Source organism: Macaca thibetana, chromosome 5 (genome assembly GCF_024542745.1).
Source record: "Macaca thibetana thibetana isolate TM-01 chromosome 5, ASM2454274v1, whole genome shotgun sequence".
NCBI lineage: Eukaryota > Metazoa > Chordata > Mammalia > Primates > Cercopithecidae > Macaca > Macaca thibetana.
Window position 1 is genome coordinate 155829396 of NC_065582.1, and position 21249 is coordinate 155850644.

The window sequence follows — 21249 nt, forward strand, 5'->3', positions numbered from 1 at the left end:
AGAAAATGATCAAGATGAATAAAATATAGGTAAAGGCATCAGCTATATTTATCTTCACAATTATGAGAGTGAGCTAATTAAATATGACAAACTTGACAAAGCAACATCAATTTCTAAATGTAAATGTAAGAAACTCATAAAGAAAGCTCTGAAATCAATCAGCCAACCAATCAATCAAAAAATTGAGTAGTCTCTCTCTTTGCCCCTACTGTATTTCTCTTATGATACAAATGAGTGCATTTTGAGAAGTAAATTTTGAGAAGGGAAATATGACAATTGTGTGACTCCTATGGAATGAATAGAAGTTAGATAATCAGGGAAAGGCAGGGATGGTGGCTCCTATGACAGTGAGCATTTGTCCAAAAGATGCAGCTGTACATGACCCAATGTTTGTGATTCCTGAATTTAAAAAAATAATAATAAAGATGGAATGATGACCAAGTTTTGAGACCACTGGTTTGCACTTCGAAGCTTACAAATTGGCAATCATGCTATAGGATAGTGTATACATGCGGGGGAAAGTTGTATTTGAACATTTGCCCTCAACAGCAGCTGAGGAGAAATCCACATGAAGTTATTCATGAGTTTAATCTTAGAGAAGATTTTGAGTCCATGTAATCTGATTTTAAAACTGCTGTTATGTGATATTTGTGTAATCAGAGAAAAAGGAAAGTTTCAACTACTTGGAAATTGAGCCTATTTACAAAAAATAAACAAAAACTGTGTGTTTTAGTTAACTTGAGAACATTAAAACTTAACTACTCAAATCTATCAAAATGATATACAATTAAGCACTATTATGTACAGAATGATATAATAGCAACTGTGTCCTTTCATTCTCATTTATCCCTTTATAACAATTATTAAATAAACAATTCATCTTTGCACTTAATAAATTCTTACGTTGTATCTATAGTGTATATATAGCTACTTCTGTGCAAATGAAAATTATAAATAATTGATTTTTCCTTTCAAGTGGTATTTGCAAAAAATCTCCAAACCTTTAATATGATGGATATAAGTAACATTTCCACAAAAATAATTTATTTCAAAATGTTTAATTTGTTATGCTTTAGTATATTTAACTCAATAGATTCTGCCTCTTTGAATAATTAAATCTAAGTCAATTAGAACAGAATTTCTGTAAAACTATACTTGCATGTATGTATACTTTTGGAAATGCTTTTAAAAACAGATTTTTAAACTCTATGTCTGAGAAATAAAAAGCATGCTTTACATTTTGAAAAAAAAATTAAACATTTTCAATCATCAGAGTTCAGCTAAATTTGACAAACCATAAGCCTGATTATTTGAGTCATGGCAAATGCAATAGAGAACTTTTGAAGTATATTATATTAGCACAATTAGCTTAGTATTGTACATATATAACTTATATAATCCTCATAACAACTGAAGAAGAGAAGTCATTGGTCCATATCACAAAGTCTAACTGATGAAGCTGGTATTTTACACCCAAGAAATGTGACTCCAGAGTCAAGCATGGCGTGTGTATACATATGGTGAAAAGTAAGATAACTTACATAAAATATATTTTAATAAGAGAGGGAAAAAAATAATGTTAAGTGGGGGTGTTGTGAAAGATCCTTATTAAACAGGCCTAGACTATGTAGCCTAAGTGGATCAATCTATAAAATGTTACTGATATAAAACTTGTATACCGATATGCAAGTCAACCCATGGTCTGTAACAATGGACAGGGGGAAGTTGCTGTAGATAGCAGGGTTATAGATGATGCAAAGCATGCATGATTGCATTTCACATAAAAACAGATTAAAATAACTCTTCAAGTATTGCACGGCGGGCGTCTTAATAAAAGGATACAAATTATACCATATATAAAATAGGTGACAGTGCCCTCTTGAGGATGCTACTGAAATTTGGCACTAGCTACCTATTCAAGAACGCCGCAGGTAAAATTGACATTCTCTCACGTATCAGAATCACTGTGCTTCTAAAAATACAAGTTCAATGAAAGAACTATTCACACTGGTTCTTCAAACTTGTCCTCAAAAGGCAGTCTTTGTGATACTTACTGTCGGATTAATGCAAGGATACAGATGGGGTGGTACCGGTTTTTATAACTACAGGAGAGATATATTGCAATAATCGAATTTATGAAGAACATTATCAATTGGTTACTAAGAATTTCAACTAAAAATATTTTATTAACATGTAGCCATCCCAAACTATAGCAAATCAGGCATTGGATTTGACCAAAGATGTTAAATATGCTACCATCATCTGTATCAGCTACCATTCTGCTTATCATGTTACGACTTCCAAAAGCAGGAACAGAATGCCCAGTGTGAGTGTTTTGTGAATCTCTTGATTTAGTATTTGGTTTAGAATCTTTATGTTCACTATGGAAATGACTCTCTGGCTCTTCATATTGTCCCTTTGACACACATACATATACACAGAGAGAGACACTGTGTACAATTACTTCCTGAAACCTGACTGAAAGAAGGTTTGCAATTGAAATACAAATCCCTAGAGAAGAAAAGTGCGAAAGGAAAAAAGAGAGAGAAGATACACACCCAAAGTAATCTAAGCTTCATCAGAAAGACCAGAGCATCAGAGATTCCACTTCAGATAAAGTACCAGAAGAAAGCAAGAAAACAGACTCTAAAGCTCAAATTAATTTTCTTTTCTAAAGTCACAGTAATTTCTGTGTCACCACCATGCTAGAACAAATTAATAAACTACCTTGAAATTGCAAATCATTCATTAGTATGCTGGCTTACTTCCTAAAAAATCTAACTGGTTATTCATATTTCTGCTAGGCCATAAAAGAAATATAAATAAAATGAATAAAAATAAAATCCTTAGGAGACTCTGCAAAACCTGGCATCTCAAGATTAAACCTGAGGCAGAGAAGTCAGGGTCCAAAAGCCACTGCATGTCCTGTGTTGACTTGTGTTTCAACTTGGGAAAATTGATAAATACATAAAAGTAACTAACTTTCTTATCTCCCTCCTCCCGAAACGACAGCTACAGTGAATCTTATATTTATTTTCCCAATAAATGACTCCAAGCTTATTAAAAAGAACGAATTAATTAATTTAGAGATTCTTGTCATTATTGTTTCTTAAAATATCAAATTATATTACTAACAACACTGACATTTTTGTGTTTCACTGCCTAGCACTTTGGAATAACTCAAGTGCATAAGCGTGGTAGTAATGTATTATCCCACATATATTAAATCATTATTGTATCTTAAAAATCTAGATAAAATACATAAAATTGAAAGTTGTTAGCCTCCTAGCGTAAGAAAACACAGAAATGTCAATGAGTAAAAAATAAAATCAATATTCTGTGTCTGTTGAATGCATTCTTACTGCTGATAATTACATTAAAAAAAATGAAAAGGGAGAAAGCCATAATACCTTGTTATCATAGGATACTTATGCTTAAAGAAATATGAGATATAAAATTTACAATATATAAATGCAAAAAAGCCACAGCTATAGCATTAAAATGTGTGCCCACAGACATAGGTATACCTTTTGACTTTTCTCTGCATAGCTTTGTATAAAAATCCTAGAGTCTACTTTGTTAATCCTGAGAACACCTGGCTTTCTGCATAACATGCTAATTTCTTTCCAGCCCCCCAAAATGTGGCATCTGTTATATCGAATGAACCCTCTCCTCATTGTGTCTTAGTGGTAGGCACTACTATTATTTACTTACTTACCTATTTATGTATTTAAAAAAAAACACAGAAGTTGTCCGTAAGAGATTGCCACTTTTAGGCATAAGTTACACCAGAAGCTGCCATCTTCTCTCCTTTCTCTCATCATTAGATATCCTTAGAGAAAGGTAAACTACAGCCAGCCAGCTCCATTTTCTCAGCTCTCATTTAATTTTAAGTTCCTTACACTTTAGCCTATGCCTCTACCATGACAAAGCAGTTGTCTTGAAGGTTTACAGTGATCTCCTTTGTAAACTCAGTAACTGCTCAGCCTCATCCTCTTTTAATCTCCTGAAAATATTAACTAAAGAACTTCTACACAGCAAAATAAACTATTATCAGAGTGAACAAACAACCTACAGAATGAGAGGAATTTTTGCAGTCTATCTATCTGACAAATGTCTAACATCCAGCATCTACCTACCAGGTACTTAAACAAATTTACAAGAAACAAACAAACAACCCCATTAAAAAGTGAGCAAAGGGCAACATGGACAGACACTTCTCAAAAGAAGACATTCATGCAGCCAACAAACATATCTGAAAAAGCTCAACATCACTAATCGTTAGAGAATACAAATCAAAATCACAATCAGATAGCATCTCACACCAGGTCAGAAAGGCTATTACTAAAAAGTCAAAAACCAACAGATGTAGGAGAGGTTGTGGAGAAAAAAGAACACTTTTCCACTGTTGGTGGGAGTGTAAATTAGTTCAACCATTGTGGAAGACAATGTGGCAATTCCTCAAAGACCTAGAGGCAGAAATACCATTTGAGTCAGCAAGTCCATTTCTGGGTATATATCCAGAGGAATATAAATCATTCCATTATAAAGATACATGCACACATATGTTCATTGCAGCACATTATTTTATGCCAGATGCTATGGTTTGAATTAACTGTCCCCTCCAAAACTCATGTTGAAACTTAATCCCCAGTGTAACATATTAAGAGATGAGGTCTTTAAGAGGTGATTGGGTTATAAAAGCTCTGCCCTCATGAAAAAAATTAATCCATTCATGGATTCATTAGTTAATGGATTAATGCATTATCAAGAGACTGAGTTGGTTATCACAGGAATAGGCCATTATATATGCCAGTTTGGCTGTCGCCTGTGAGCCCCTCAGAATGTGATACCCTGTGCTGCCTTGAGACTCTGCACCAGCAAGAAGGCCCCTCACCAGATGTAGCCCCTCAATCACTGACTTTCCAGCCCCCAGAACTATAATAAATACATTTATTTTCTTCATAAATTATCCAGTCTCAGGTATTCTGTTACAGGGAAAGAAAACTGAATAAGACACCAAAGCTTATAGTAATTCCTTTATGCACATTATTTTGCTGAAAACAATCTCTTTTTTATGTTATCCCACCACTGGTTATCTGCATTTCTCATACAGTAGTACATCACATTTATTTTTGTGCAATTGCCTTTCCCTAAAGAGTAAAATTTTTGAGTTCGACTTTGATATCTAATCCTTCCCCAGTGCTTAGCACAGGACCCCAAAGAAACTAAGTTAGGAGTTAATTTACAAGACTCCCTTTTCTTGAAACAATCTACATAAACGATTCATAAATATAAAACACACACACACGAACACACACACACACACACTTACACCCATCTATACACACAGGCATGATAGTTTTGATAAATTATTGCAACACTATTCATCAAAAAATCAAATATTCTCCACGTCAATGTAACTAACGGTCATTAATACAGCATGCAAAGATCAAAAAGAGATTGGATAATTCTACTGGGAAGAAAATATATACTTGGTCTTTATAACAAGAGTATCTGACTCACTGCTGTTACTCTGATTTGATGACTAGAAGGAAAAGCATTGCTTGACTTTGCTATCCTATCTTATCAGAAAACAGGAATGAGAGAAAATGACAATCGATCAAACAAATATATGAATAAAAATCAAGCCTTGAGACATGCTCATTCAAATGACATGAATGAGTGCTCTGCATTTCTACATTACTGAGGCTTCACACTCAGCTGATGAAAACCTCAGTACCCTAACTCACTGCATACTTTGTCGATCAGAAACACTAGTATCTTGTTGCAGAGGGAATGCTGCCTGGATGCACATGATTACCTTTTTGATTCACTTTTCTATTCCCATTGCTACCATTTGTCCCCTGTTGCACACAACTATCTTGAAGGAAAAAATATTCACTTCTATGAGCAGAAAACTTTTTAAAATTCTTGGTTTATTTTATGACCCTTAGATGACATTTGTTTTTTCCTAGGAAATAGTAAAAGTTACTTTTATAAAGCAGCATTATTTTTTTAAAAAAATAGCACAAGCCAGTTGGTGGCATTTCTTTATCTTCATCATAAAGAAGCATATTGATTGGATGAAAACGTTACATAAGCAAATGGCAACAGCATGTTTGAGAGGAAATTGTCCTGCCCTAATGAAAATATAAAGAACTACCAAAGCAATGCCAACTGAAACAATGGTCAAGTTGGGGGCAATTCTTTTCCTTGTAAGACTGCTCAATGAAAGGTGGGAGCCAACTTTAACTGGCCGTCTGTTTCGTGCTCCTTCAGGATTTTGTTTAGAATTGCATGGCTTCCAGCACTTAGGAGTCTGTGGTTTGATTTTCACCTCTGAAGTTGAAAATTGCAGCCATGATAATTAGCAGTGACTGCATTTCACCATGCTAAGCAAGGCGCATGCTCTTCAAAATACACCAAGTAGAAGAACACAAGGTGAATAAAAATAAAGTACCAGTATTTGAAAATTAAGCCAATGTATTCTAAAATATTTTCATCACTCAGAAAATATCCCCAGAATAATAACCAAGCAAACAATTCTAAAAGCAGTTAGACAGTACCATGAACTAGGTAGCTCCCAGGAGAAGAAACACTTCAGAAGAAAATGGATATTGCACCTTCTTTCAGGCAGACTTACTAGTAGAATTTCATCCTGAGACTCACATAAATGGATAAGCAAGCATAAAACTAAATCCCTTATAGAGTCGATGTTCCAAATTTGTGTAGTATTACAGAATTTTAATGATGGAGATTATAATGCAAGCCCTGGTAAACAGAAGTCAGCACTGTCAAAAAGCAATTGTATTTTTCCTTTCTCAGAAAGTGGACAAACATTTTTCAATGTTTTTCCACAACTCTGTATCTCCATGTGCTTTTCTGGTCCCGATTTTTTTTTTTTTTTCTCTCAACACACACATCATTTGAATGGTGGCAAGCAGGAAAACACTTTTAGTAACTAACTGGCAGATGATGTAGCTTCCCTAATTTGACTTTTAGTTTCTAAACCAACAAAATATGCCAGAAGGGATTTATCTGGGCAAATTGGGTCTTAAAAAATAGTCTTTTTAAAATCGAATGGTTCATATTTTTAGGACATTACTAAATATTGAGGATGGTTTAATAGGTGATGAGGAAAGGTCTAACTAATGAACTGCTGAATGAGTAAATTTTTGCTTCATTTTTACTTGGCCAACCTGGCCTAGACTCAAGAACTGTTTTTAGTTTTTGATTAATGGTGAATATGCCCTATATACCCAAGTGAAATCAATTACCCTTTATTTCAACTGATCCAATATATCACTTTGAACTAAGGTGATTTAAATCATTGTACGTGTACAAATTTTAAGTGAATATAATTTTATAGCAAAAATCGATTTAAAAACATCCTTTCCCTTTATTAACACCATGCACATTTAATTGAGCAAAAAAGAGCCAGATGAAGTTTACATCAGCATGCTTCCATTTATATGAAGTTCAAGAACTGTTAGCACTAAAAGGTGGTAATAAACATCAGAGCAGTGATGCCCAGGTGGGTCAGGGAAGAGTGGGGAAGAGAAGAGAGGATTCAAAGGAGGCATAAGGAAATTTCCTAAAGTGATAGAAAGATTCTATATCCTGATTGGAGTGGTGGTTACATGGGTATATAGAGTTGTCAAGACACACTGCAGTATGCATGGAAAAAAATCTGTGCATTTAATTGAATGTAAATTATGCACATTATTTCAATAAAGTTGATTTATTTAAACAAAGTAAAACACATATTCAGCTCTGGGCATTTGCACTACTGATAAAGAAAGCAGCACCATATCATCTTACAACCTCTTTCTAAAGCCACTGGTTTGTATCTAAGTCCACAACCTTTAAACTAAGTGCAGATTCTACATGAGGGGAGAACAATCTTGGTTTTCAACCTCTAGCAGTTCTGTCTATTGGCTTGATATGAATGAAATCTACCTATTTTGCTTTGAAGATATAATCATCATATTGTTGCTTATAATTGACTCTGTGAGCTTTAAGAGGAAATAGGGCTGAGTTTTCATTCAGTTATGAACCATGCCTATACATACATACACCAGGATAACAGTTAGAAAAAACATAAGCCTTTCAGTTGTTCTTCTAGAAAAGTTAGAATATGTAGAGTCAAGGAATTATCTTATATTGTTCCAGAGACCAGAATAGGGGTTAATGAGCAGTGGCTATTGGGAACTATGATTGGGCACTGTAGAGAAGAGGCAGAAAGACTATAAACTGTGACTGGACAAAGTTGCATTGTGTGCCTGCAGTCCCAGCTACTTGGGAGGCTGAGGAAGGAGGATCATGTGAGCCTGGGAATTCAAGGCTGTAGTGGACCACAATCATGCCTGTGAATAGCCACTACACTCCAGCCTGGGCAACATAGCAAGACCTCATCTCTAAAACAAAATAAAACAACAACACTGTAAACTGTACCCAACAGGCTATTTTACTTCAAGACATGTTCCCTCTTCTTAATGAGGAAGACCCTTCAACTGGCTTTCAGTCTTTAGAGAGGCTTTAATATTTGCATCTGATTGTAGAAGCCGTTGAGATGGACATTGAAATATCCTAACATTGCCACAAAAGTACAGTGAACTCTAAAATGCTAAAGAAGAATGCCAAATTGAATCTTTGATTTTGGTGCTTTAAACCATACTGAGCAGAAATGTGAGCTTTTTCTTATTGATATTTAGAGTTGACAATTCTTCCAGAGATTATTTCATTGCTTTTGAGTAATACTACTAATGATAGCTAATATTTATTTTGCACTTATGGGCAGGTGTTATTTTAAGCACTTGGTATATGCTGTCTAATTTACTCTTTGAAAACATTGTGTGGTAAGTTACTGCTGTCATTTCTACGTTACACACAAGGAGTCTTCGACTTAGAGTAACTTATCTCAGGTTGAACAGCAGATTTATGTGGACTGGAACTTTTAAATACAAAGATCATAGAATGCTGCAAGAAAGTGTAGGTAAGAGCATTGATAAATATAGCAAAGAACCAGAAAGGATTCTAATGTCCATCAATAGAAGAATTGATAAGTAAATTATCACAATATCTTCCAATAACATACAACATAAATTGAAAATGAGGGAACTATAGCTACCCATATCAGCATGGACTAATCCCACAAACAGAATTTCTGACGAGGAAATCAAGTCACAGAATATATACAGTATAATTATATGTATATGTAATTCACAAATGAAAAATATAAAATAATATCTTTTGAAGATATACAATTCATTAAAATTATAATGAAAAATAAGATAGCAGTAAACTCTATTTTCTGTTTTATAATTTCTTATTCCATCTCAAATAGTCCTCCAGATACCTTTGTATTTATTTTGCTTATATTTAAGTTTACCCTTCTAAGGAAGAAATATATGTTTTAATCACTTTAAGATTCTAATAGTATATTTCAATAAATATTTTGATTTATCATGAGTAATGTAAATAATAATTATAATAAAATTTAACAGAAACTTCAGGAACTAAGCATATAGAACAGTATTTAAGAAAAACAAAGCATATGCCACCTTCCTTTGGTACTGATAAATTTTAAACACTGATCTAGACTACTAGACATCAAACAATTTCCTCTGAACTCTTCCCCAGAAGCAAGTAGCTTGGCTAAACCCTTGAGAATACATGTCTTTTCCATATTGTGCAATTTATTTTCGACAACAGGATCTCTGCCTTAGCCATAATTCTAGAATTGCAGGTCAGGATTGCTCTCCAGAGTCTTGGCCTGGGCCCTGACCATCTGCTGCCAAACCTTATTGAATCCATCTACTTGCCTACCTGAATTCCAAGTATTGCTTGTTGCTATCTTTCTGTGTCGATGAACTCTGATCATCAGCCAGAAAACACCCATCATCTACCTGTCACTTGTCACCTGTCTACTTGAACTGCTGCCTCTTTCTTTCACCATACTATTATGATATAACAGTTCCTCTAGGTTTCCAGCATTTAAAGCAAAATCTACACCACAAATGCTGGCCTCACAGCAGGGAAGGGGTGGGAGAAGTGAGAACTGGCTAAACATCTCTAGAGTGCATTCACCAGCATTTCTTTTAGAAAAGAGAGCAATGGATACAAAAGAATGATCATTTTCATCAGGAGAAGGTAAAATATTCCCAACTACTATCAGCCATGTGTCTATTTTCCAGAGCATTTCTTCACTCCTTTAGTTGACCAACACTTGAGACTTTTGAATATTTTAATCATTGAAGATACAGGAAGAAATAACACATAGCCCATATTCTCAAGGCACTCATCAATTATTAGGTTCACAGTAACATAGAACATGGCTGGACTTGCAGATAGAAGTATGAACACAGTGTAGTGGGCCCAGGGAGATCCCCTTCCAGGAGAGCTCATGATATCTAAGCTGAACTCTGAATATCAATAATGGAAATATTATCAAGTAATCGCTGCTTAACTAGTATATGCTAATAATTAAGCAAAATGTTTCATAGATTTGTTTAATTCACAATTGTTAGGTTACATTGTTACTCCCAATATACAGATGAACAAACTGAATTTCAGGGAGCTCAGGCAAGAGTTTTCAAGGATAGAGAACAGGGCAGAGATGGGGTTAGAAAAATGCAGAAAATGACATGAGACAATTAAAGATTAACATTAACTCAAAATGCAGGAGATGATGTTGGAGAGGTAAAGATGGTAGTAAGGTATTGGTATGATTTGGCTATGTCCCCACCCAAATCTCATCTTGAATTGTAGCTCCCACAATTCCCATGTGTTATGGGAGGGACCCGGTGGGAGGTAATTGAATGATGGGGGTGGGTCTTTCTGAGCACTATTCTTGTGACAGTGAATAAGTCTCATGAGACATAATGGTTTTATAAAGGAGAGTTCCCCTGCTCAAGTTCTCTTCTCTGGTCTGCTGCCATGGGAGATGTGCCTTTCACTTTTCACCATAATTGTGAGGCTTCCCCAGACATGTGGAACTGTGAGTTCATTAAACCTCTTTCTTTAGTAAATTGCCCAGTCTCCGGTATGTCTTTATCAGCAATGTGAAAATGAACTAATACAGGTATGGAATTTTCAAAGTCGTACTGACTTTAGAATTACAAGCACAACAGAGTATGTCACTAGTGCAGTATAGTCCTTTGCACACAATAGATAATCAACAAATATTTTTGATGAAAGAATGAATATTTTATAGTTCACTCCCTAATTCAACTTTCTCTTTTGTAATTTACTAAGTTGACCTCACAAATACGTAAAAATGTTAGTTTCAGAGTCTTTTAGAGATGGGATCTACCATTATCTTTATACTTCTAGAACTACAGGCTGGACACGGTGGCTTGCACCTGTAATCCCAGCACTTCGGGAGGCTGAGTTTTGGGCAGAAAACTTGAGTTCAGGAGTTTGAGACCAGTCTGGCCAACATGGTGAAACTCTGTCTCTACTAAAAGTACAGAAATTAGCCAGGCGTGGTGGTGCACACCTGTAATCCTGGCTACTAAGGAGGCTGAGGCAGGAGAATAGCTTGAACCCAGGAAGCAGAGGTTGTAGTGAGCTGAGACAGCACCACTGCATTCCAACCTGGGCGACAGAGTGAAACTCTGTCTCAAACATTTAAAAAAAAAGAACTACAATTTATCAGTTTCTGTGTTCAGTGAAAATGACCAAATAAGACTTAGCAAAGTACAAATTAAGCTGTTATAACAATAAACCTTTCACATTTTGTGTAAAACGTATTTACAATACCTTATAAAGTTTCTATCTTAGCACTTCCTAAGATTTTGTTCAACTTTAAGGAACAAAAACATATTAACCCAGACAACATGTGCTCTGGTAGGGAAAAATCAAAGGTGAAAGTCCGCTTACAGGTCTCATGAACATTTAATGATGTCTGCCAAGGAAACACTTATCACTATCACAAATATATTTCTAAAACCTGCCAAAAAATAATTACACACAAACACTTTGAAATCATTTGAATGCCAAGAAAATCCTTCCACATCCTCAAGGAACTTTAAAGAAAACACGCTTTAAAATAATGAACTGCCTCCCATTTTCCTCCATTAAATGATTATCTGATGTCAGATACTTGTCACCAGTTGTAGCTTAATTACATGGTGGCACTACCATTTGGGGAATTATGCTCTAATGTGATGCTTGCCTAAAAGTAATTTGCATGCAACCTGCTCTTTGGCTCTGAGGATGACATCAGTCACTACAGAAGCAGAGAGCAAAAGTTAAGAAACATAGATGTTAAGAAATACAGATGTGGACGGGCACTTTGGCTCAAGCCTGTAATCCCAGCACTTTGGGAGGCTGAGGCGGGTGAATCATTTGAGGTCAGGAATTTGAGGCCAGCCTGGCCAACGTGGTGAAACTCCATCTCTACTAAAAACATAAAAATTAGCTGGGCGTGGTGGCACACAGCTACTCAGGAGGCTGAGGCACGAGAATCGCTTGAACCCGGGAAGCAGAGGTTGCAGTGAGCTGAGGTTGTGCCACTGCACACCAGCCTGGGCAACAGAGTGAGACTCTGTCTCAAAAAAAAAAAAAAAAAAAAAAAGGAAAAAGAAAAATAAAATAGATGTTTGCTGAGGTCATATTGAACTGATGCTACTGCATAAGCTAAGGACAAGTACATCTCTTACTGGAAGAGATGCCATCACCATGTTTCTCTCATGAGAGCACAGATTCCTAAAGAACCTCATTGATCATTCAATGAAAAGTGACCTGAATTCTAATTTTCTTCTGCAAAACTCTTCTTTGAAATAACAGAAAAGCTGTTGATTCTCTATTCCCTAGTCTCCCCGTCTCAGAGTTGAGGATACAATCTCCCACATCACAAGGGTGCAATTAATTAAGGTGCAAGCATTTTCCAACCTGTGGATGCAGGTAACAGGTGTAAATTACCATTTGAAAGAGTGATTCATGTCACCAAGACTAACTGCTGACTAGGGAGGCTTAAATCAATCCTATTTGAAGTTCTATTATTTTTTAAATGCTGACAGAGAATCCACACTTACATACAGCATTTCACAGATAAGATAGGCTCCCTGCCCTCTGGGTCTGCCATGTCAGTGAAACAGATGGCAAGATTATAGGATAAATGTGGAAGCAATGGGCAGGGAAATGATGAAATCACAATAGATTTTTACAACCCTAAAAAAATTCTGGAGTAGCATTACCAGCAGGTAAATGAGACTTAGATAATATTAAAGTAGCAATTTCTAAATTCTGATGTTTATCTGAAATTTTGTAAAAATACTGAGCAGCTAGGCTTTAGTTGTCCTCATTATAAAAATGTATTTTCAGAATAGGTAGCATCTCCCTTGCTATATTTACAATGAAATTTGAAAATCAAAAGCCATAATATTTAATGCACACAATTTCTGTTTATATGATAATTATTGTTAAAATATATTACTAATAATGAATAATCATTTCCTTTTAAAATTAGGTAACTTGGCTTAGATTTTGAGGTGGTGTATGAGGGAAGGTAATTTTCTGTGAAGAGAAGCATTTGATACGCCTCTGAAGCCAAGGTCCAACGCGATGTAGAGAATTAAAGGAAGGGATAGAAGATGAAAGGGAAGAAGATGGAGACAGGAGAAATCTAATAGGGAGGACTATTGTGGCAAGATAGGATAAGTTGAGTTTTTGTTGGATGGGATAAATTCAGATAGTTGTTTTTTGTTTGTTTGTTTGTTTGTTCTTTTGTTTGTTTTGAGACAGAGTCTCACTCTGTCACCCAGGCTGGAGTACAGTGGTACGATCTCCGGGCACTGCAACCTCTGCCTCCCAGGCTCAAGCAATTTTCCTGCCTCAGCCTCCCAAGTAGCTGGGATTACAAGGGTGTACCATCATGCCTGGCTAATTTTTGTATTTTTAGTAGAGACGGGGTTTTGCCATGTTGGCCAGGCTGGTCTCGAACTCCTGACCTCAGGTGATCTGCTCACCTCGGCCTCTCAAAGCGCTGGGATTACAGGCTTGAGCCACCACACCCGGCCTAGATAGTTTTCAACATAAAAGAAAAAGAGCTACAGAAAAGTAGCAACTGAGTATAAGAATGAGTATGAAAGTGGAGGTGAGAAATTTAGGAAGCACTGGGAGTTAAAGGATTGGGTGGAGAAATGATTTTAAAAGGGGGATGTTTGCTAATGCTTGCAATGATTAAACTGTCTATGCAAGCAAGGGGCCATGTTGAAGAAAAAGCATTGCCAAAAGCTTGTTTTATATCTTGAAGTGAGTTTTTAAATTGAAGTTTTGAAGCTCTGATGTAGGTTCCAGTTGTATAACATGACACAATTGGAGTTAGCATGTTGAAGCAAATTCTGCAGCAAAAATAGCCCTCCTGATATTTCTCCCCATCTTCTTACTCCATTTTGTTATATTTCTATTTTTAATACAATGCATTGAAATGCTATCTTCTGTTATCTGAGTAAAGATTCTCTAACTTTACTATTTTTTCCTGGTGAAGCTTAAAAAGATATGTTATCATTTCAATCAATATTTTATAATTTGTTAGGCTGCTGCGCATAGTTTGATAGACCTATTGATGGAGCATGTTGCGAGCATGTTCTTTAAGATATCAATCCGTGAGGTCCGCTTTCAAGGAACTAATGAAAGCACGTTTCAATTGGCTTTACATGAAGCTTTAACATCATCGTTATCTTGCATTTCATATTTTGTACTTTTGGGAAACTGCCTTATAAAAAATCAGATAATATTACTTTAAAATTACTCATTCCATAAATATTTGCTGAATGCTTACCAACACCCTATGATTCCTGTCCAAAAGTAAACTTTAATAAAGGAGAGGCAAGAGGAATTACAAAAAAAAAAGTCATAAACACTATTATGTGAATAACTTCCAAAAAAGGCAGACACTTGACGAAAGGAACAGTTACTGAACAAAATCTATTTCTTATTTCTTACTGTCCATTAATAGACTCTAAGATAAAACATCATGTCGTGACAAAATTCTTATCTTCTAATTTCATGTAAAAATGGATTGCTTCAAGATTTGAATTTTGATTTTAAGACAACTCATTTTGATTATTTGTAAAAATCAAATGCTCACAATGACATGTATTCTTTCCCTCCCTCCCTCCCTCCCTCCTTCCCTCCCTTCCTTTCTCCCTCTCTCTCTGTCTCTTTCTTTCTTTCTTTCTTTCTTTCTTTCTTTCTTTCTTTCTTTCTTTCTTTCTTTCTTTCTTTCTTTCTTTCTTTCTTTCTTTCTTTCTTTCTTTTTTTTTTTTTTTTTGACAAAGTTTAACTCTATCACCCAAGCTGGAGTGCAGTGGCACAATCTTGGCTCACTGAAACCTCCACCTTCTGGGTTCAAATGATTCTTGTGCCTCAGACTCCTGCGTACCTGGTATTACAGTCATGCGCTACTACGCCAAGCTAATTTTTGTATTTTTAGTAGAGATGAGGTCTCGCCATATTGGACAGTTTGGTTTCCACCCACCTTGGCCTCCCAAAGTGCTGGGGTTATAGGCGTGAGCCACCAGGTCCAGCCATGTATTATTTCTTAAATGCAATCATCTTATACATGCTTAAAAGTTATTTTGGCTGTTGAAAAAGAATATGAGCCACATGAGGATTCTCTAGATGTATGATCTTGAATATAATTTATACAAATATAATCCTATAATTACAGACCAAACTTTTTAAGAAGGGCGTATCATCTGATAAAAAGTTTCTCTGATCTTAAGAAGTTGTTTATCATAGCTTGACACATACAGATAATTATAAACAAATAATTTTACTAAGGCAGATATACTAAAGCTTTTTAACAAGTTAATTGAAAATAAAATAAGTAGCTCTATATTTTATCTTGATGCTTTTGGAGATTGAGCAATAAAATGAGTTAGCCACATACAGATATTACATACTACTTATGTGTAATTAAAATAATCATGAAAATGCCTTGAAAATAATTAAATATTTAATGGAGGAAAGTCATGAAAGGCGTAAGTTAGAAGAATCCCAGCACTTATCTAAGGAAGTAATCTCTTATTCTTTGTAAATAAGTTTGAAGGAAACTGGCAGATAATAGGAATATTCTTCTAAAGAGTTAGTTGTATATGTTTCCAAAGGCCCTTTTAATTCTTTACACTGAGATAGAAAGAAATTTTTAAAAAGAACAAAATCCATTGAATGTTTGAAATAATATTGAATAATACAAGTTGTTTTTCTTTTAACTTGCATTGTATTCGGTGAAATATTTTATTAGTTGGTATTGGGAAGACCAACAAATAAGAAAATACAATTCTTTAATCTAACATCAAAATCTGTCCACATCCGGTCATAAACTATCCTTCCAGCCTTCACTTATCTTACGCTCTTTCACATAATCTATACCTCAGACAAACTAGACCACACAGAATTTCCCAAAGGACACAAGCCTTGCTTTTGTGAATATTCTTCCTTCTACTTGAAATGATTCTTTATTCCAAGATTGACAGTATTGACAATTTTGGTTGGCCCATACTTTGTTGCTGTACTGTGGATGGCAGGATGTCTAGTGGCATCCTTGACTTCTACTTACTAAATGTCAGTTGCATCCCCCTCGTTGTGACAAACAAAAATGTCTCCAGACATTGCCAATGCCCTTTGGGGGATCGGGGGGGACATGTCAAAAATTCTCCTCATTGAGAATTACTGTTTAATCACTTTATATGTGCTTGATAAAATCTTAACCACCCTTCCCCTTTCAGGCCTAGATCAAATATGATCTTTCCATCCTCGTAGTACCACCACTTGTAACACTTCTTCAAAAAACCCCATTTGTCTTTATATTACATGTATTTTTGTGCAGATCTTACCTACATCACTAGAAAGGAAACTGGTTGAAACCTAGGATCATGTATTTTCTTCTTCAGTATCTTCAAGAAAACTTTCTTGGGAAAATGCCCTACACCTCTTATTTGCTCAGAAACCACCAAATATTCATTCTGTAATAGTCAAAATTATGATCATCATCGTGTTCTTTGCACCTATATAACTGTCTTGTAGTTTTTAAAAAAAACAAAACATGATTAATGTTCACCAATCTGAAGAATGGTATAGACAAGTTCTATTGTCTTTTTTTGCTTGAAACTGGAGCGTAAGTCATTGATGTTGAATTCAGTAATGGTCTTGTCTTTTCTTTTTGCAGATAAAGTTCATTACTAAACAAATTAGCTTTTCAATTACTGCTGCTAAGCCAAAGTAATTGAAATTCACTAAAACTTTCAGTCTTTTTTTCTACTTGTTCTTTTCTAAGAACCGATAATTTGAAATAAGATGAAATTATGCTGTTCATTATTAAAATTATATGTAAATAAAAGTGTAACTTGGCTCTTAGCCTGAAGACACAATTTGGATAACAAACTTCAACTTCTTTTTCTTTTTCTTTCTCTCTTTGTCTATAGCTAACTCTCGCTAATCTTTGCATAGGATTTCTAAATGCAAAAGTTTGCGTTATTATTGGTAATTGAGCAAATAACTACATGTCTGGCTCCATTATTTGTGAGGAAGAATAACATCCTAGTACTAAATAGCTGGCCCTAAAGAAGAAAAAGCAATTTGAGGATACAAAGAAGGATTGCTGAGATTGCTGAGATGATGTAACAAGGGTGGGTCCTATAGGACAAGTGAATATAACTGGCTGTCTTGCTGCTGAACACCACTCCCATACACACATACACACACACATGCATACACACACACACACACACACATACACACACACACACACATGCATACACACACATGCATACACACACACATGCATACACACACACACACACACACACACACACACGCCACCCAGACAAAGGCTGTCCTCTCAGTCATTGTTAAAAGTACTAATGACTGCAAAGATACAAATTCACAATTAGTAGCCCTGCATTGGGTCTTTTGAGTAGCTAATTCAGCACTAGAAAACTGAGCTTTTCTTCAAGACCTAGTAGAACCCAGCCCCCAGTCTCGTGGGTTTCTTTTGTTTTCTAAACTACTTCTGCAATAGTCTTTCTTTGTCTGTCTTTATGCTCAGAACCCACCGAGTTGCCAAGGTCCATTCTAAGACTGAGGCCTAGACCAGTGTATGATCCTTAGGAAATTTACTATGCCTGAACTCCAGACCAGAGCTAAGGGTTTCATATCAGATCTACATTATCAGGCCCATCTGCCTGCCTGGAGTTTCCAAATGTTGCCCAGATTCTTTATCTGGCATTCTACTCACTTATTAGAATTCTGGACCACTACATTTAGGATATAATATGAATGGAGTGTTCCAGATTTAATGTGCAAACCCAAATATGTCTGACTTCAAAATCCTCTATAAACTTCCTTGCTAGAGCTACGAGCCAAGACTTGTCAGTGCTATATCATTATAATAGCACCACTATTTCCCATGAAAATGCTGGAGTAATGTGCCTTCAAAGCCTTCAGCTGTGCCTGCAAATATCTGGTTTTCATGCTTCACTCAAGACCCACTCTAATCCAAGACTTTGTTCTAGACTTCATTGACTCCCATTTATTGAGCCTTCCTCTAGATGTCCGGGCACCTAGGACATTTCTGACTCTGTTTTGATGTTTGAGACTCACCATCTTCAGAAGCAAGCTACTATTTTTGTCATGGTTAGTTAAAAGTACATTAGGTGAAATAAGCACAGAATCTCCTACACCAAAAAACAGGACTTACAGGACTTTAATTTGGTTACAGTTGCTTGTGATGCATTAATGTGCTGTAGCTGTTTTATGCTGGTCACAAAGCACAAATGATTAGCAGTAAAAAGAATTAACAAGGCATTTCAAAATCAAAGAAATGATTAACAAGGCCTTTCAAAATCAAAGAAATATTTAATATTTGCTACATTTCAGGTGGTGGAGATAAAATTTTGTCATTGTTTATGAAATTTCTTGCCACCTGTGCCAAAACTACATTTCTTCAGCCCTGCTGAATCAGCTATTCTGGGCATAGTCAATCATCAAAATATATCAAAGCCACATAACCAGTTTGGGGTTGCTCCTCATTGCTGGGATAATCACTTTTGTGACATGATAACTTGTTTTTCTATTTTTTTCACAAATATAGTATCTCCCAAAGCCTCAAATTATTCTAGAATGAGCTTAGATTCTTTTTGGATTAGTATGTTTCTCGATGTTTGTCATCTCATGTGTTATCCATCATGAAGAACTGTAGCTCATGTAAGGTTAAATTTAAAACATATTACCTCAGTACCTTTAATATTAATCCTAAAGTTTGGGTAATTTTTTTTTTTTGAAACAGGATCTTGTTCTGGTGCTTAGGCTGGAGTGCAGTGGTGCGATAAGACCTCACTGTAACTCCTGGTCTCAAGCGATCCTCCTACCTCAACCCATCTCAACCTCTAGAGTAGCTAGGACTACAGGTGCACCACCATGACTGGCTAATTTTTTTATTTTTTATTTTCTTTTTAGAGACAGGGTCTCACTATATTGCCCAGGCTGGTCTCAAATTTCTGTCCTTAAGAGGTCTTCCTACCTCAATGGTCCAAAGTAGTGCAATTTGGGTAATTTCGAAATAAAACACTTACCTTCCTCTATTCTGTTTTAAGGAAGATTTTCACATTTAAATAACCAAACTTGAGTATGGTGTACTGCATGAACTTTGAAACAAAAAAATCCAGGGATTTTAAATAAAATAACACTCTTATATCCTCTTATGCTAGGAATATTCCTGTGTATAACACTGCATATCATATAATTTTTTATATATTCTAATATCACTATAGCTATGTCAGTGGACATTATTTAAGGCTACTCACAGTCAGTACCATACAAAATAAATAACTTGGCTTTCCAAAGAATACTTTCTAGAGTATTTCTCTTATATTAAAAAAAAATTAAAAATAAAATTTATAAACGGTACAAAATGACCATGGTCATTAATAAGTCATCTAAATACAAAAAAAAGTTGCAGTAGCTAAAATTCAATTGGCTAATTTAATTTCCACAGGAAACTGAAGCATTTCTACAGTTAAATTAAATCAAGTTGATAAAATACCAATAAAGGATAAGCAGGATTGATACAAAGCAGGTTAGTTCACATGGAAATGTTACATACAGTAATTTCAAGGGAACCAACAATCAGAGACATAATTGCTTTTAGTAATTCATTTTAATGTCAAATATACTTGTATATAAGAAAGCATATATAAATATTATGCGATATTTATATATATAAACTTATAAATATTAAGTGAACATATAGGCTGGGTGCAGTGGCTCACACCTGTAATCCCAGCACTTTAGGAGGCCAAGGTGGGCAGAACACGAGGTCAGGAGATCGAAGCAATCCTGGCCAACATGATGAAACCCCATCTCTACTAAAATACAAAAATTAGCTGGGTGTGGTGGCGCATGCCTGTAATCCCAGCTACTCCAGAGGCTGAGGCAGGAGAATCGCTTGAACTAGGGAGGCGGAGGTTGCAGTGAGCCGAGATTGCACCACTGCACTCCAGCCTGGTGACAGAGCTAGACTCCGTCTCAAATAAAATAAAATAAAATAAATTAAAATAAAATAAAAGAACATACATACACATATATAACACATACATGTGAATTTAGGAGTTTTAAACTGAATAATGTAGAATATTATAAAGATTAGTGAAGGGTTCTGTATCAAGCAAACAACTAAGGTGTTTGATCGAATGCAGAGCAAAATTTTTCTCACAAAGAACATAATGCCTATTTGTGACAAGGTTCCAAGAAAGTTTAGCTGGCAATTTAAAGAGTCCCTGAGGGGATTAATTTAGCTTCTCCACCAAGACTTAGCAGAATGGCAGAAAGAGTTGGGTCTGGTAAAGATAAATTTATCTTACTAGTCAGCAAAGCTGGGGCTGGGTTTCCTTATGGCAAATCATGAACAAAAATTTGTGGGACTTGAGTAGAGGATTCTAGTGTTATAATTGCATTAGATTAGTATTTTAAAAAGTTTAGAAATAGATGTTAGCATCTTACTCCCATTTTTACTTAAAATGCAATAATTTGAAGCCTTTGCAAGAATACTACCAATAAGCTGACTTTTATTAATGAACCAAATTATAGATCAACTGAGGCAATCAGCTTTGTGACATCACTGAACGCATTTCTTTTAATGTGGTAGTCATGCACCATTAGGCCATGCTCTTAGAACATGAGTCCACGGTGTGTATGTGTGTCTATGTGTGTGTGTGCATGCTTGTGTTTTTCTTCCCC

At 35.5% G+C, this 21249-nt stretch overlaps 1 protein-coding gene and 1 long non-coding RNA gene across 10 annotated transcripts in view; one reads left to right on the forward strand and one right to left on the reverse strand.

The window, feature by feature from the left end:
- The window catches only part of PCDH7 (protocadherin 7), a 427914-nt gene that overhangs the window by 99770 nt on the left and 306895 nt on the right, over window positions 1-21249 (reverse strand). The window lies entirely within an intron of this gene.
- LOC126955098 (uncharacterized) overlaps window positions 10063-21249 on the forward strand; it is a 32428-nt gene continuing 21241 nt past the window's right edge. Inside the window, exon 1 of the long non-coding RNA XR_007725813.1 lies at window positions 10063-10155. This is a non-coding gene — a long non-coding RNA (uncharacterized LOC126955098). The remainder of the gene's footprint in view (window positions 10156-21249) is intronic.